The 18,817-nt window shown below is 38.0% G+C and overlaps 2 protein-coding genes across 7 annotated transcripts in view; one reads left to right on the plus strand and one right to left on the minus strand.

The window, feature by feature from the left end:
* The window catches only part of CHLSN (cholesin), a 135,131-nt gene that overhangs the window by 81,686 nt on the left and 34,628 nt on the right, over positions 1–18,817 (plus strand). The window lies entirely within an intron of this gene.
* Positions 1–18,817, minus strand: part of GPR146 (G protein-coupled receptor 146) — a 64,127-nt gene that overhangs the window by 36,805 nt on the left and 8,505 nt on the right. The window lies entirely within an intron of this gene.

The raw sequence follows: 18,817 nt of genomic DNA on the forward strand, positions 1-18,817 counted from the left end.
TTTTCAGGTGTATCTGATGGATTGGAAAAGGAATATTGCATCCAATTGCATTCAAATACTGAAAATGACTTTACAATTAAGATGCCATTTTACTTGACAGATTTAGGCAACTCTGCTTGCTGCTGAACTGCATGGATTGAGTGAAGTTTTTCTTCCTCGTATTTCCCCTCTTTCCCATGGTACTGCAGTATACAGAGGCTGGTGTGAGACAGTGGAGCTATTCTGGATTTAAAAGCTTTTTAAGTTTTTGGTGTCTGAAGGCAGTGCTGTGGCCCAGGGACGTTAGGTGAATTCCTTAGCAGTTACATGGCCAGCTGGAGTAGTTTCTTGTACTTCACCATCCCTTCTTTTTTGATAGTGGTTGCTGAAAATTATTTATGCGCCGTAAGATTTAGTCCATCCCATTTTGTTTTGTGCAATGTCCCAAACTTGTAGGCTGATCTGCCTTTATTTATTTTCACATGCATACACATGCACACAAACTTAGGTTTCACACATTTCTGTTATGTCAGACCTGCAGTGCTGACAGCTGGAAGAGTGCTTTCTCTAACTCCTAGCAGCTGAGACAGCGGGTGCTGTTGGGCTCAGTGGCACAGTTGCTGGCCAAGCAGCGCCCCAAAAGGGTATGTGTGTGCCTCCTGGCTTGCTAGCTGATTTCAACATGGGCGTTTTCTTGCCAAGCAGCTGGCCCATCTGAACATGACCATCTCCTGACAAGCTGCAGCTGGGATGTCTGTATTGCCTCCCTTTCTGGGATGTGCCTGGTATGTGGTTATTTCTCAGCTAACCTGCTACTGGGACAAATAGCAACCGAAGAGAGCTGCCTTTGTATGCAAATCTTGCATTACTAATCAGCATTATTAGAGGTGAGGATTGTAGGAGAGAGGCAGAAGGATGGTGAGCGCTGTAGTGCTCATGAATGGAGGAGCTGGAGGTGGGTTGAACCTGTTGTTAGGACAGAAAAGAAGGAAGTGGTGTGGTTGATATTGCTACATCACAGTTCTCAGCGGCCCACCCACTTGTTTTGACACAGGTACCTACTCTCCAGCTATATGGAGGCATGAAGACTAGACGCATACCTTCAGACTTGTGGTCTTCAGGGTTTGTTACTACTGTTTGAAGCTTGAGCTTGGTGTTTTAGTACTTTGTTTAGAGACTTAAGCATTTAGATTTATAATTCTGCCCTTCTAGGCATTTCCCTGATTTACCTTGCAGAGTATTCACGCTTTTGTTCCGTTTTCCAGACTTCCTTTTCTTTGCTGTTGGCTTAATTTTGAGATATGATATTCACAGCAGAGGTAAGTGTCTCTTTAGGAGCAAAAAAAAAACACCCCACCAGGTAAGGATTTGAGTGAGCTAACTAAAATTCTCTATTTAGAAGAAACAGCTTATTTTTGAGTATTCTGCAAGCCCTCAAACACAGGTCCTGCCAAAGGCACTGACTGTAACAGCAGCAGCGCTTAGGCGAACATGCTCAGGTTTTCTGGCAGTGCTTACAAGCCATTTAGGAAAAACAGGCATATTGCTCATAGCGGGTGCCCCACAGTTTGGAAAGCACTGCTTAAGACAAATTTGTAAATAATTTTTTGTGGTTATAGTTCTTCGTTTTCGTTTCATCTAGAGTGTGTCCAGTATCTTAACATCAAATCTGTAATTAGTACAGATGCATTTAGAGGCTAAGACGTTTGTAGTGCTTGTAGCAGTAATTCCACTGTGTTGCACAGTGTGGAACTCGGCATGTTTTAAAGATTCTCCGCTTGTGCATGTACAGTTTTTTATAGTTGAATTAAGAATTTATAACATGCTGGGTCTCATATTCCAAGTCTGTTTGTTTCTGAAGCTATATACAGAACTTGGACTAGGTCATAAATTTCTGTAGATGAAATGAAGGCTGATTAGAATTTTAATATTAAGGAAGGAAATGGCCTTGGGTAGTACACTACAGAGCAGAACAGGCCTTCTGTTAATACACAAGAGTATTACTGTTTTCTTGAACTTTGCCTTCCAATCCAATTACCACTTGTGCCTAGAAATCATAACTCTGATGCCTTCCATTTGATAGTGTTGAATTTTATCCTTGTCCAAGTTTATATCATTGCCAGTAGTAAAAATGATCCTGATTATAAAACTGCTAGATAATATACTGCTAAAATTGAATTATGGGCAGTAGTACATGGTATTTGTTGATAAACAAAGCAGAGTCATGATGGTATATCAAATCGACCCAGTTCTGTCTCTTTTTAAATTAAATGAAATCAAGAGGTTTTTCCTGTGACATGCTTTTCTTACGATAACATATTTTACATTGCACTCTTCGTGATATGAATGAAGAGCAAGCTTTCAGTGTAAATGATTTTTTTTTGAGTCAAGCAAAATAACAGGAATCTATGTTGTCGGCTTTCATTTTAAGCATTTCTGTGATAGCATCCTGCTCACAGTATGTAATGAGCTCACACAAAGAGTAGTTCCAGCCAGCTCCTTTATCAGTGTAAGCCTTGTAGTTCAGTATGTGTCCTCCTGTGTCCTCCTCCTGTGCCCTCACTGGTAACTGGATTGGACTAGATGCTGCATAATTCTCTGGATCTGAATTACCGATCCTTTGCTGCACACGTCTGCTGCACATTTACAGCAGAATGTTATTACTGAAGTGTGGAATAACATTCTATTATTATTACATGAAAACTGATTGTGATTCCTCAGTATTTCAGAGTATATTATTAGTGTGGTACAACTGATCATTTTCTTACAAGGCAATCGTAGCCTTGTTTAGATGCTGCATGTGTATTTATAGGATCGTGATGCCTGAATACGGTGGCTAAACTTGGCTGCTTCTCCTACTGGTTTCTGTGGTTTTGTTTCATTGTCCAGAAGAAGTGCCAACATTCTCAGCTCTGTAGCTTCCATCACCAGGATTCATGTGATGTCCACTTTTGGCAGGAAAAGTTGTATGTTTGTTTATTTGGTCCTTTAAATGGTATAACAGACTTAATAGTTTATTGTCTCTCTTTAAGAAGTTTTGTTTATAGTTCTCACACCATTAAAATGTCACATTAGTGGCACAGTCTGAAACATACTTATCACACTCAAAAGACTCAATGGTTTACGCAGTCTGTTATGCAAGTAGCTTTGCTTTAGATTTCTTCCCATTTTTCTTTGATCGCTTGTGTAGTGTGTTTGAAATGAACGTCTGATGTTGATTCTTTTTTGTGTTCCATTGGGTGCATTTGATTTTGCAGCTGAAAGAATTGGATACTAAATGTTCTTTTTGCATCTGTCTATAGCAGCATTTCAGTTTTCCTCTTTCAGACAGAGCAAGGGCATTTCTAGGATTTAAGGCCTGATAAAGTTATAAAAAAATACAGCAAAGCCAAAAAGACTAAAATGGAAATGTATTTTTATAATTTTGGGGATTTTATACTGTAAATCAGAGCAGAAGGAAGAAACTATTTCAGAGATAATATTGAAAATGAAAAAATTCAAGTTATTACATTGTCACCCACATTGTAAGAACATTACAGATAAAATTACTTCCTTGGTGCATTTCCTTCTGCTATATTAACCCACCGTTGTTTCAGTAACCAGGAATATATGGGTTTATGGTTACTTGGTATAAAGGATCTGGTGCTGAGAGAGTTGTATTTAAAGATTTTTGTTTTCCCCTTCTTTCTTAAAGGTACAAAAATGCTAATGTGTCCTTTCCTTTCTGAACTTCCAGACTGGAACAGTATTTGATAAGCTGGCTCCCAGGGTAAAAGTGCCCTTGAGAGATCCTCTTTGTAGAGCGTATGAGTTTTTTTGTTATAGTTTTTAGGCACAGCACAGCAAGTTTAGTTTTGGTATCTGCGTTATACATAGTGTTTCAGTACCGTTCCTGTCAAAGGGTTCTGTAGTGATTCAGTGTTGAACATGCAATGATTCTACAGCTCTGGATAGACTCATTTCTTTCTGGTCCCATGTTATCTTTAATCAGGAAACCATTTGAACTGAGATGCCTTCAGATATAATATGAGCAAATATAGAATTTCAGACCTTACTAGACAGTTTTACAAACTGCAAGGGAGGATCCAATTGTGGTTTTGCCTGCAAACACTTTTTAGCTGTTGAGTTACAGTTTTTAATTACTCACAACTGTGAGTGATTTTATGTCAGCCGTGTGAGCTGTATGAGCATTCAAAACTGAATTATCGTCATGTGTTTTTATTCCTTCCCCCTCCTCAATTCACTTCACTCAAAAGCTGAGAAGGAGGGAGCACTGGTCTTGAGTGACCGGAGAGAAATCTCTCCTTCAGTAGACAAAAATGGAAAGCCTAAGCCAGCGATCCAGCTGACATCTCATACTAAAAGCTTCTCAAATGATCCAGGCATCATACAAAATGCTAGCATCAAACTGGCCAGTACGATGATACTCAGCGCTGCCAACACTGAACAGTACTGCTCTTAGTGACAGACACAAGCCCCGTGCTACACCATGTACCAGGAGCAGTGTTCCTGGCACTAACGCTGGAGGTCTTCCCACCCTTGGTGGTACCTGCCCTGCTGGACATGGGCATGAAACAACCAACCAGCTGCAGAACAAACCTGTATGCAGACCACAGTGTCCCCATGAGCATTGAAAGGATATTTGCAGTTTTCTCAGAGGTGTCTCCACCTAAGAGTTTACAGAAGAACTGGTGGGAATGCAGCCTATACCTTCACCCACCATTTCTTCCTGAAGGATGATGCTATGTCCAACGCTTGTTCTGGCAAAGCCATCTTATTCTTATTATAATAGTTTCTAATTACTCATTTCTGCAAGTGTGAGTCACCACAAGCCAAATACTCTGTGAACAATTATCCCAAGAAGTTATTAATTACTGTGGAGCCACTACAGCTCTTAAAATGTATTGCCTTACCGATACCATAAATACACTTTCCACTTATTACGGAGCCCTTTGTATTCTGGATTCTGTGTTAATGAAGGTACAGAAGTGCTGCTGTGGCTTATTCCTCGTGCTGTTGGCTGTCATGTGCAGATAAGCATGTGAGATGGAGGGACAGCAACAAAAGGCCCTGCTAACCAAGCAATTTAGGTATTTTGTGGTCTAGTTTTTCTGATTCCGATTATCGGTCTGGGGAAAGAGCCACAAAAATGCTACAAAATTTTCTATCTTTGTAGTGGATTTTGCGGCTTCCTATTTGCAGCATTTGTTGGGTGTAAATTTTTGCACTTTGGCCAAAACAAGACAGTTTTTATGACTTCACTTCCAAATGTGTTGAAAGCTTATGTTGCTGTATTGTTTATTGTACAGCACTTAAATAACTATATATACTGAACATATGCTAAAGCAGAATTCACAAACGGCATTCCTTCAGTGAAACTTCTGAAGTATTTCAGAGAATCTACAGTTAGTATCCTATTGTAACCACGTAATTTTGTAAGGAAGACAGACAATTTAAGTTTTTGGACAGAATGATGAAAATTATTATTTGAAATTGTTACAGTACCAGGAACATTAAGCCTAATTCGGTTGAAATTCAAATAAAATCCTAATTCTAAAAAGCTAAAAAGCAAGTAATGAAAGTTTTAAGGCTTTTATTACGGGTGAAGGATTTCAGAAGCCTTTTAGAGGTCTGTGTGCTCTTTTATATGGGTTATGTTTCTGACACCTCTCAATGTGGGGTTTAAAGCACTTTTTTATTTAAAAGAAAAGATATACAAAAAGTTTGGCAGTAGATCTACTCTTTGAGTAGATCAAAATGCTTAAAAAAACTTGGTAATTGCTTGTAAGAGGAACTGTATCAGAAAATTATTTTTCTGCTTTTATTTCTAGTAAATTTATAGGCTGCACAGTTTAGCCAGCATTCCAGGTTAATTATTCATTTGCAAGTAACAACTCTTTTCAACTCTTTCTCATACTTCCAGTTTTAAACCAAAGATAAACCTTGAGATGGTTATGCTTTTCACTTCTTTACACTTTGTCTTTTGCAGCCTATCAGAAATTTTGTGTAAATTTTAATATAAATGTTTCTAATGTCAAATGCTTATTCTTTTCACCTGAATGGTATAGTGGAGTATTCCACTGCAGTAAGGATAGGTGTTCTCTGGTTCAAAATTTGGCAAGCAGTAGCATCTACCTGCACTTTATTAAAGCTTCGGGAGTACCTGAGCTGCATGTTATTAACTGCATCTTTATTTTTTTTGGTGGAAATACTCTAGATCTGTGCTTAAAATATTTGAGTACTGTATTATTCAAAAGGATATTTATTTAAATATTATGGATAAAAATTTTCTAGTAGAATAGTAGCATAATACTGATGTAAAATTCCTTTTCTACTTGGGCCAAATCCCCTCCCTAGGAGGAGGTCACCAAGAAGCTGGAGCCAAGCTCCTTGCTGAGGCGCATAGTGGGAAAAGGTGAGAAAGGGTCATGAAGTGAAACAGGGCATTATAGCTGAATATGAGGGAAACATTTTTCACTGTAATTAAGCACCAGAGCACGCTGCCTGAGGAGGGTGTGGAATCTCTCTGCTCTGGGAGGCTTTCCACGCCTAGCTGGAGAAAGCCACCTCGCCTGCAGCCAGCACTGGTGGACCCGGAGTGGGGACAGGATCCAGATTTCTGCATGCCCCTTGCTTGCTCAGGTGCCCCCACACCATGTCTCACCTTCATATGATTATTATCAAGACTGTTTCTAATGAAGTCTTGTTGCAATGTAAAATTCTGTCTCAAGGCTTGGGCTGAGACCAAATTTAATTTTTTGTTCTTTGGATACTGATCTTTGCCCTGACATGAGGGGAAAGAGATCATCTGCACAGGTGGAGACAACCTGAAACGTGTTTAAGAATATCATAGATGTGCTTGGAGGGAATTAGAAGGAGAATAGAGGCTGAATATTTCTTTTAAACAAAAGGACAGACCTTACTTGTGGACATGACTGGAAGACATCATGGTTCTTCCAGATGTTACTTTTACAGCAGAAATAATCATGAAAGACAGCTCATACTTAATACCTAATTCAAAGGTAAAACCTAGTACCTACATTAAAGATAAAACTATACCTTAACTAGCTCTGCTATTATTTAAATAATAGATAAAAGAGTGTTTTGCCTTATCAGTTCTTAGAGAGTACCTGTTCTTTCCTGTTAAAGCACTCCTGTTCCTAAAGCATTTCCTATGTACCACTAGTGTCCTTACAGCAATAATCTGTTAGGAGGGGTCTAATTTGAGACCAGATTAAAAAATGTCTTAAAATCTTGTGAGCTCAATCTAACTTTTGTTCTGTGGTGACTGAAGGGGAAAAAGTCCTTTTAAATAAATTTGTTCTCTTTCTAAATAGGTAACTAGCCAGATGCATTTCAAATATTTGTCCAACCGATCAAATATTGGTTTAGGTTTAGAAAACAAATTAACCTAATGTTTGAAGAATTAGACATTTTGTACCTGAACACTTTTCTGTGTCATTACTTCTGTACCAACGACCCTAAGTACTTTGGTCAAAATAAAAGACTTCTCTGATGAAAATTAGTCAGGCAAATGTTTTTGCAACTTGGATAATTCTTACTGTTGTGTGCATTCATGAAAAATAGTGCAGCTGCATGTTTAAATTCAGTAGTTTCACTAGGGGAAGACCAGCCAAATTGTAGTGCTGTATAATGCTGGTAATGTGGTTGGTTGGTTTTTTTTCTTTCTGAATGAACTGAAAATATAAAGAATAGTTAAAATTACAGTCTTTTGTTAGTCTGCCAGTATTGGGTGAAGTCAGTTTCATATGCCTGTATGTAACTTTTAAATGAGAAAACAAAATTCTAAGATGAAGCAATTTTACAGCAAAGTTGAGTAAAATTACAAAGCCAGATTATTTACTGATTTTTTTTTTTTTTAGTTCTGCATAAACCCCATAAACTATGGAAGTTCTTACTCATTTTCTTTTACCCTTTTGCTTATGAGAAAGGCACACCAGTGTGTCCAGTTTATTTAGAAGCTATTACTTCTGCTGTAGATACGTTCATTCACTGAGTTACTTTTACATTAGCAAATTAGGCAAAATCATAAATTATAATTATAAATTAGGCAAAAAGATAACTTGGTAGTTGAACATCAATTTGATTTTGAGATAAACACATTTCTAAGTGGGTGGGTTCAGACGGCAGGAGTCTTCTGTCCTGACACTAAATAAAAATAGATCCTAGATGGAAATGTTTGGGTTTTTTGGGGTTTTTTTTTGTTTTTGTTTTTGTTTTTTTTGAGGGGTGTTTGATTTAGATGTCTGATTACCTTCTATCTCAATAGCTGTGCCTCAAGATCCTGGTAATATTTAAATCATTAGTATTAGAGACCATTCCCCTTCCTATTCTTGAAGCAGCAGCTGTGAACTTTTCCACACTGTTAGATTTTCTACTAAGTAGCTAATAACACAAGTGTACTCAGGGACACATAGGCATGTAAAAATACATTTTTGCATGCTTCCTATGCATGCTTCTATGACTAAGAGTTTGAAGTGGACCAAATTGAAGTTTTTGCAGTAAGATTTCAAGTTCTGACCTGATCCTTATGATTGCTCTGCTCTGTTCTGCTCGTAGTTAGCATATCACAGTGTATCCGCTGTGAGGTTACACACATCAGTGATTATTGTGTGTTCTGTTTGCATAATTATGAGCCTTTTTAAAAGGTTGCTAGAGTTTAACTTTTAAAAGGGTACTGCTGCTTGCTTTCAGTAATTGCAGATCTGAATGATGTCTTCAGACGTGATGCAACTCCAAGAAGAAATGCAAAGGGAAGGACAGAGAATGACAACACGTATTGTTCTCCTCTATCTTTAACTGCCTTGACCACATCTTGTCATACATTTTTATTTGTACTGTATGTGAAGATAATTTACTTCATTTATTAGATTAGATATCTTAATAAAGTTACGGGTATGGGTTTTTATTAGATGGTAGCATTTGTTTGTTAGCTAAATAATAACAGTAAAATTTTATTTTGAACTCAATAATCATCTGTGAAACTATTGGAGCGGTTTAATAATTGACTGCTACCATTACCCATCCCAGAATTAGCAAGAAAACCTGTGAATTTTTGCAACAAAGGCAAAAAATTGCTTCTGATGTGTTTGTTGACCACTGATGGGTAGGCAGGAAGTTGAAGAGGATTTTCTCGCTCATTCTAAAATGCAGGAAGCTAACCAGCATCTTCTCACTGCAGTTCTAACTTGAGAGGGCTGGAAAGCCTGACAACTCCAATTGGAGTCTATCTTTTTCCCTGGCTGGCTGTTTCCTGCCTGTGCTTCAGTTTTTGATGGGCAGGAAGTCAGTGTATATGCTGAACTGAATATATACCTCACTTAAGAAGAACAGAGGGTGACTTCTCTTTTATACTATAAATATTATGAAAATATATGTTCTGTACACTGTAAACATTTATAATTTGTTATACTGGTTATCTGTTGATTTTTTTTTTATTTGCTTGTGTCATCAAGAAAAATATCTTTATCAAAATTATCAAATCCCTGGTGAGGGTATTTGGTCCATGTCGTTATGGCCCTATTGCAAATGCTTACCCTCTGTGTAGAAGGAAAAATAACTCTTTTGGATTCCCAATAGACTGATTCTTGCCTGACACATTATGAATAATAAAAATAGATACATACATTATTGGTAGTCTTGGGTTAACTCACAAATTGGATATCATATGTTTAAAAATACTACCTCGTTGTTTGCCTAACTGAGGAGTAGTAGCTGCCTTCTGGGTGATGTTTTCAGGTTCTGCACTCAACATTAAGCATCCATATCTGACCTATAAGCAGGGAAAGCTGCCTGTTCTCCATTTTGAGGTGTCTCTGTTTACCTGCTCTGTCCTGTGCTTTGTCTGGGGTGATGCCATTTTTACTCTTGACCATCTCTCTAAATGTAGAACAGCAGCTGTTCTGTTCATGTTACTTACGTGCTCAAGGTTTGTATGTCCTCAGTTTTCTCACGTGCTTACTTTTGCCTTTGTTTCCCTTTCTTCCGCTGCTCTCTGCCTTTCTGGTATTTCACATGGTTTAGCACACCTGTCAGCTTTTTTTTGGTCCTTGTGTTACCCCATCTACTCCATGGGGTCCTTCTTCCTGCCCCGCAGTGTCCTTCTGTGCACTTACCAGATATTCCTGCTCTTTGTACTTTCACTTCTCCTTCTGTTCCCTCCTGCATATAAACACTAATTCGTCTGACTCCCTTCAGTTTCTTGTTCCTTTTTACTAAAATACTTCCCACTCCCTGCTGCCTCCTTTGTCTAGTTTTTTGCAGCCTCTGACTGAGGTCATTGGAAATGTAGTCACCAGTCTTCATAATAGAACCAGACTCTTGGTGACTGACGTACCTTCGTGCTTCATGGGAATAGCCTGAGTTCAGGCCCTCAGAAGCAAAAATTGTTTTCTGCCTTTACCAGGCCTCTACTGTCATTTTGAAATCGGAGGGAAAGAACTGAAAGCCCAAAACCATGCAATGCAAGGCACACCTACAAAGCAGCAAATGCCAAAAGATCTATGATAATCTGAGAGCTGGCAAGCTGAGTCTCGTCATCGCTATACATGAAAGGTAGGATACACACAGCAACATTATGTATTTTACACATAGATTTATTTTAAGGAATGGTGTCTTCAGCCAGAGGCTGCAAAAAATGGGATCCCACAAGCTGCGCAGCCACTTGCTTCCACCTTGGCAGCACCTCCTCTTTTTGCTGGCAGAAATATTCACAGTGAATTGAATTAAGGAACTGACTTGATTTTAAAGTAACCTTTGGGGAGGGATAGAGAGGTAATTTTAACCCAGATGAGTTTACAGAACTGTACAAACACTTGGGCCAACACAGGGAAGAGCTGGGAGAAAATGGAGAGTGTGTCTTTTGGCAGCAGTGCTATCTTATGTGGTTTTAAATTGTTCCTGAAGCTATTACCTGATATTTTTTTATTTGTAAGTAAAGCTTTCTTTAGAGCCGACAGATAAGTATTTGGTTGTGTAATCTTTTACTGTATGCAAAATATACATCTATTTTATAAGCATATTGTTTGTACTCCTGCAATCACTGTGTGATTCTATTTCTTCCAGTAAGTTAATAATTTCTATTATATATAATGTGGATATTCTAGTGTAAAGCGGGAAAGGAAGAAATCAGAGCTCTGTGTAATGGCATTAAGCTTTTAGGCGTATAGACAGCTTAAACGGACTCACAGCTGCTTAACATATGCCCTCTGCCTGAACTCATTTTATCACTTGGTATCTGACTTCTCTCAGCATATAAAAAGTTGATGTGATTGATAGCTGGTTATATGGTATTTGTCAGGGTGAACTGTGTCATTATGTGTATAGATTCAAAAATATAGAAAAATAAATCTGAAAGAACAACAACAAATAATCTGACATTTTTTCCATTCATTAAGCTTATTTAAAGCAACTCTTTTTGTTTGCTGGAGTTGGTGATTGCTGGTTTTTCTAAGCAGCAATTGCTGAGTGATTTAACGTACATCTCTGCTCTTTTGTTTGGATTTCATTTGCAAAACCATTTGGAGTTATAAAACTGTCAACTTAAGAACATTCTATATATTTTGCCAGTGAGGGCCTCATGTATGTAGAGTTTATACTTTTCTCTCCATTTTGTGTGCTGTTTGAATTCTCCAGTGTATATCACTGTTCTTCTTTGTGGGTCATTAGAATAAGTCCCATGGCCGCCTTCCCATGGTGGTAGAAATCTTCAAAGTAATTATGAAATTGCATCTCAGATTAGTCATTAAATAAACAAATGTATGTGATCTAACCACAATATCTTGCCCTTGGCCAAGCCTAGCGTAGCAGTGTAGTACTAGAAGGCTTTGCTGATGCTTAAAAACACACAGAACTTAGAAGGCCTGACTGCAACTGGAACTGAGTCATCCATCTAACCATTAGAAAGCATAGACTAGAACTGTTAGATATGTTAATTACAGTAGTTAAAACACAGTACGGTACCTTTCTGAACTCTCAGATTCCCTAAATTAACTATTGGCTGGGGGCTGAAAAATGTTATGCAAACTGTATTGCCTACTACGTGGAATTTTGCTTGCTGTGTTTCTTTCCTGCAGAATTCCTCTGGCAGCTAAGCTCAGCGTTACATTGCGGGGAAACTGTAGGGCCCAGGTCTATCGTCATTCTGCACGACGGTCATCTCAAGGCCTTCCTGCTGGTTCTGTGTGCAGAAAAGTCTGGAATATTTTCTGGGTAGTTCATGTATTTATTTCACATTTTCTATTCTTACTGTTCATAAGGTATGGCAGATTTAAGATAATCAGGTACTTCAAAATATATAAATTTTGGTGTGACACATCTAGAGCAAGAGAGGAGCTGTATCACCTTTGGGGACTGAACAGCATTGTGGCCAACTGTAAGTGTTTTTGGTGTTTTTTTTTTTTTTTTTTTTTTTTTTGCTGTTGTTGTTTGTTTGGGTTTTTTTCTTCTTTGTTTTGTTTGTTGGTTTTTTTGTGATCTCTAAGTGGTGTTTCCACCTTGTTGAAGAACCCTGTTGTGTATGTTTTTTCAAGTCCAATGAGGCTTTAGGCATTGTCGCCCTATTTCCTGAACCGAGGGCTCCTTGCAAGGTATGGGGAGTGCAAAAGTCTCTGGGCAGGATGCAGAAAGCAATAGCTGTCAGCTCTGTTTGTTACATTGGGCCATGCTAATTGCAGCTATGTAGGGCAGACACGTAAACCTGCAAAAGAGCTGACATGCAAAAATGTACAGAAAACAAAATAGTTGGGGTATGTTTATCGTGTTGGAGGCTCTAGGCGCTATAAACCTATTTGTTTATATATGTAAAAACAAATACATACTGTATGAAAGGAGAAAATGTAGTTCTGTGATACATTGTTCTGATCACGTGCCTGAAAGTTAGGAATTGTTTAAGCTAGGAAGTTCCACAGTTGGTTAAAATTTATGTTACTTCAGGCAAGTTGCAGAGTTCGGCTTAAAACTGCCAACATGACCCATACTTCCCATCATGAAAGTTGTCGAGAGTGTTTGATGAATCAGATCATTATCTTACATTTCCAGTTGTATCCCAAGTCTAATCTTAGCAAGATCTGAGTGCAGAAGTACCAAAAAAAAAATTAATGTAAACATTTTCAAAGCCAGGAACAGTATGAATCATGCTCCTGTTTATAACCTGAAAGTTGGAATTTGTCATGAATTTACACCTCGTATTGTTACTGGATGCCTGGCTAGTCATGTACAGTGGTAGGGAAGTCAGTGCTTCAAAACCGCTTTGGCATGTTTGGAGTCAATTAATAGAAGTTTTTAAGGATCATTGACAGATATTATGAAAGCATTAAATAAATGAAGAGTCCGTTCAGAGAATCCAGAAGAATCCTGTGCAGGAAGTGCAATGTTTTGTCTTTGCTGTCTTGAAAGAGAAACAGGTGTTGATTTTCCTAGCTTCTCTAACTTTTCCAGTGTTCCCTGTTCTCCTTGACGCCACGTGTCAATAACTGTGCTGCCTGCATCACTGGCAGGGGTCATTTCTCCATTTCTACCTTACGACCTTCCAGTACGATTTTAGCTCTGAGTATTCCGAGGAAAAGTACTAATCTCTAAAGAAAGTTAAAAAAAAAAAGAAAAGAAAAGGAAAAAAAAGAACATTTATTTGTCAAACTGATTTTTTTTTTCTTTTGGAGATTGCAATTTTGAGTGTTTTAGGAAACATCTTGACTTTTAATTTAATTTTAAATACCTGCTTTCTCATTGCACATTGATAATACTGGAATGTCCCGTTATGATAGAATCTTTGTTTTAGTTTTCATTTTAGTTTTATTTTTCTGTTTCCAAGTGTGGTGTATTGTTTGCAAGTAAAAAGAAACAGGAGGCTTTTCTGTTGCCATTCAAAAAATAATTCAGACATCTTGGCTTTCTTCCAGACTAGTTAAGTTTTTTAAAAATTTCTTGAAGATCAGAATTTCCCTTGAGATGGACCTTCCATTTGCTATTAATCTCTCTCTTCCTTTGCTCTCCTTTTCTTCTGCCAAGCATAAACTACTTCACTTTCAAAGCTTTGCAATCTATTCCCACTCTGGCCATTATCCCATGTGCACTATGGAAATGTTGACTCTTCTCTCACTGACAATTTAAACATTTACCTTTGACAGTCTGCATTTTCTAATGGCCATCACCAGTGCTTTTTGCTGTGCTGCCCTGTGTGCAATGAAGCAGCTGCTTGTTGTTCCTACCTTAAAATTTTATTTTCTTTTGATCCCTGCAAAACTGTGTGGTAACAGAACAGGTATGTGGTAAACTTAGTCTTCCTGTTAGTGAGTCAGTCCATGCTTTCTTGTATTTTGCATGTTGTTCTGTCTGTAATTATCCACTATATTTAATACTCGACTTTAAAATTATGTGGGCAGCTGCCATTTTCTGTTGTGTGTATATTTGCTTTATCAAAGGTGTAAAATGTAACTTCTGCATGTAAAGCCTGATTTTGAAACTAACATGAGTTGTAAATTCAATCCAGGTAAATGATAGTATTTATTTTATAAATATGTGTAAGCTACTTATTATTGAAATATAGATTAATACGATTTTATTTTAAGGTAATTTGCTAGTTGCCTTCATTCTAAAATAAGCAAACACCACCAGCACCTTGTTTTGTGCTGCTTTTACAATGGTATCCTTCAGTGTGGTCTGTTGAAATACAAACAGGTTTTATGGAGTATTTTTACTAAACAGTCAACAGGTTTTAATTTAGGATCTTAAATCATAATTGTTTTTCAATTTTCTGCTCTGCCTCACAAAATCATAATGAGGGCACACCTGATGCTATAAAAACCAGATGTCATTTCAGTATTCTGGGACTGTGTGATAAATTTGGAGAGCTTAAAGAGTTAGTATCATAGATGTAGGGTTATCAGGGAGCTCACAAGAACAGCAAGCATGTAAAGTGTTCCTAAATAAATAGGATCTGGGAATGGATTGCACTTCAATTTCAGAGACTTTCAGAATGCTGAAAATATGGATGCATTTTCTTAAGGAACTTTCAGGAGACCATTTCAGACTGTCAATATATTCAGATTCTTTCTTGCTACCAGTTATGTTTAATGAGATGATACTACTTGCACTTCATTGTTGTGGTTGGAAGAGCAGCAAACAGACCCGAAGGAAAGCTAGTTAATGTAATTCATGCCAGGTCTTAGAAACATCATTCCTTTACCTTTCTTCTTGAGGCAAAACTTCTTAAACGATGATTTTCAGTGCAAACTGAACTGTATATGAGATACAAGTGGAGCTTTATAGTACTTGTTTCTTTAGACAAGTTCAGATTCTGCATAGAGGTGTTCAAAGGTCTATTCATGGAAATTATACATCTTTACAAGAATAATCATGTCACAGTAGATCACCCATCTCTGGTTATCACTGGGCATAAAGTCAAACATAGAAATCTGTAATATCCATCACATTAATTTCTTATTTTGTGTTATGTTTCTTTTCATAACCAAAATTAGGGTCTAGTTCTCTGTCTCCCAAAGCATTTATCCTATTGTAAAGCAAATCAAGTGGCAAGGCATGAGCTGAAGCTGTTGGTACCCTTAGGCTCAGTTGTCACGGTATGAATGTTCAGAGCAGTTGAGGGGTTGCTTGTGTTCTGGGTGTTGCTGTGTGTGTCTGTTTTAGGGCTGAGGGTTGCTAAGTCATGAAATGAACATATTCTGCTAAAGAAACTAATCCTGCATACTTTTTTTTCTTGAGGGTCTCCTTTTGGTTCTTGTTCATCACAAATTGAAAATTGCAAGTTCCCGCCTATGTATGTGTGTGCAGTTGAGTGTATACATAAATATATGTATGAAATATATTCTGGAGTATTTAGCTAGGTTTTCTAGAAGATCTTAGTATAACAAACTACAAGTGATGCTAGTTGTATTTGTAAGAAATTAATGAATAGAAGGTTTGTTGAGGTCTGGGAGAATATAGAGGATTTGAAAGTAGAGTGTCTGTATACCAGGACATTGATTTCATCTAGCTATACATCCTGTTGGACTCTGAAGCTGAAACTAATGACATTTTTTTGGTAAAGAAGTAGGAAGTTTTTAATGGGTTTTGATGGCTTTTTTGTTTTTAACAAAATATGTTTTCCTAAGTCAATCATAAGAATTCCGGTTTGAATTGTAAGGAAAACCACCTTTCCCAGAGATTGATAACCATTTATTTTTCTTTTAATAATTAGGCTTCTGCTTCATTAGTCTTTCCCATAGATGGGGAAAAAATGTATCTTCTCTAACTGTATGTTTAATTATGTTCCATTTTGGAGTCAGAATGGGTACGTTACAGAGAAGCTGTCAATTTGAGACTGAGCAAAGTAAATATACTCAGCTGAATGAATCCAGTACTGTGAACATGAACCACTGGTATAAGTCAGAAAGGAGAAACCGTGAAGCTCTACAGTATTGCAGAAGTATCAGATCATGTCCATTTGAAACAGAGGGCAGCACTCTTTTTTTCCACCAGTGTAGGCACAAGTATTACATTTCACCCAAGATGGGCTATCCAGGTGTTTAGCAGACCCTGATGTTTGCACTTTTATTGTTGAATTTCAGCATTTTTGGAATAGCCATTCAGCTTGTTTTGTAGAATCCCAGATCTTTCCCTTCATAAAGATTTAGATAGGTGAGATTAAAACAAAATGTCCTTCCACCTTTAAAACCATTTCCTCTACTTTGCTGACTGTTACAAAGCCTTATATACTGTTTTCAGAAAGCCCTTTTACCAACATATTTTGCTGGAGGGACAATTGGTATGAACAGTTAGGAACTCTTGACTATGCCGAAAATGAGATTGTTGCTGAGGACGAAGTACTCCTGATGACATGGAACTATTAAGACTAGTAGAAATGTGAGAAACTTGCTCCTGTTTTTCTATTTTGTTGTATCCAACCCAGCAGAGTGACATGGGACTCTTCTGGATCTCCATACTCCAAAGGAAGAGTCTGAAGTCCAGGGAATCTGTTTTAATAACATTGCCATGACTGAAAAACTTTGCCAAGTCTTGCTGTGTGGTATGATTGCTAGAATAGCTGCATTTGGTCAAAACTTCTGAATGAGAAAATACCTTTTTTTCCTCTCTTGCATGTTTGAAAAGAACACATTCCATTAACAGTAAATACTGTGGAAACTCATACCACTTAGCCTCTGAAAAATGCATCACTGTGAACAAAAATACCCTGCACTCTGCTTTAATGATTATCCCCTCAGCAGAAAATATAAGTATTATGGGGAGGAATATCATTTGAGCTTGAGAATGTCGGTACAAGTGATATGCATTGTCTGAGTTCCACTAAGCTTTCCTTGTTTGAAATTTTAAGTAAAGACTTAAGTAAAGAATGAGTTCCTCTGCATAAGGATAAATTTAGCTCCAAGAGCAGTGCAAAACAGACTTGTCAGTTGGTGTGGGAGTGATTGCTGTGATTCCTGAACTATGAAGATGCTGTCATTTCTGCAAAGGATCTGTGCAGGGGGAGGCAAAACATGGAGCAGATACTGAAAAGGTAAATTGTGGGTCTGTGGATATGCCCAAACTCTCATATGGGGATGTATTGTGTTATAAATCACAACTTTACTTTTTCATTGTAAATTACTGTTCTTTAATTACATCTTCAGCTATAATTTTGTGACTTTTTTGTGTCTAGAGTTCAAAACTGGACTGATAAAATCAGCATAAAAATGTCTTACTATTTAAATACTGCCTCAGCTATTTTCATAGCTTGATCAGAACAGTTCATGTTTTAATTGTGCTTAAAATTATGTGCAAAAAATAACAGTCCCTTACTTCTGGTCATGGAGGTGTTCTCCAGGTCACTCTTCAAGTGTGTGGGTCATTTCCACGTGACGTGAAAATAACGACGTCACCCTTAAAAGGCTGTGTTTTCCAAAGAAAGTGCAACATCGCACCTGCAGAAATACTTACGCACTTGACATACTAAATTCTTGCATTCTGCCTGCTGGTGCAGAAATAAAGGAGATGCTGGGAAGTTAAGTCGCTTCTCTCTATCTACCATCAGAGTCATCCAGACTGTGTACCCCACAGGCTTGGGATAATGAGGTGCCGAAACAGTGAGTGGAAGAGGAGGCATCCAGTCCCTTCCTAGCCCTCTCTGGCAGTGAGTGTGTGTGTGTTGCTGTCAATGTGTAATGATGACCAGCATGGAGGGGCAAGCATGGTTGCCCTTGCTCCACAGGCACCTATTTATTATCTGTTCCAATGAATTCCTGCGACTGCTGGAAAAGAAATATAGCTATCATCATTTTTGCTTGCCTTGCAGAAGGCAGGCTTTGATTTCACCCTTCATGTCTCACTGAAGTCCTGATAAATCATCTGAAGTTGGCCAAAAACTTGAGAAGCATATTGTGATCTGCAGCTGTGATCTGTGTCTTTCCCATTTTAATAGGAGTATCTGTGTAAAAGCTTCATGCATTAAGATAATGGCAGAACATACACATGCTGGGTAAACCTCTGCTGGTCATTCCTAAACAATGTCCAGGAATCCCCCTCGGCTGTATCAACAAGTCATTGCAAAGTTCTTTTTGACAAAACAGGCTAGCCCCCCGTGCATGCAAGTTGCTGTAATTCGTGCTACAGATCAGCACATGGAACTCGGTGCAAGTATGTGCTGTATGTGGCTGCTATGGTGATTAAAATACATAAATAAAATAGATAAATATGGACCATATTAGAAATTCATTACTGGCACTCTCTCAGATCACAGTCAGCTCCAGCGTGCGGTGTCGGTCGTGCTTCCTCGCTCTGAGTGGGCCCTCCTGGACTGGGAGCGTGAGCTCCTGGAGGGGCTGCA

Source organism: Falco punctatus, assembly GCF_963210335.1.
Source record: "Falco punctatus genome assembly, chromosome: 4".
In the NCBI taxonomy this organism is placed as follows: Eukaryota; Metazoa; Chordata; class Aves; order Falconiformes; family Falconidae; genus Falco; species Falco punctatus.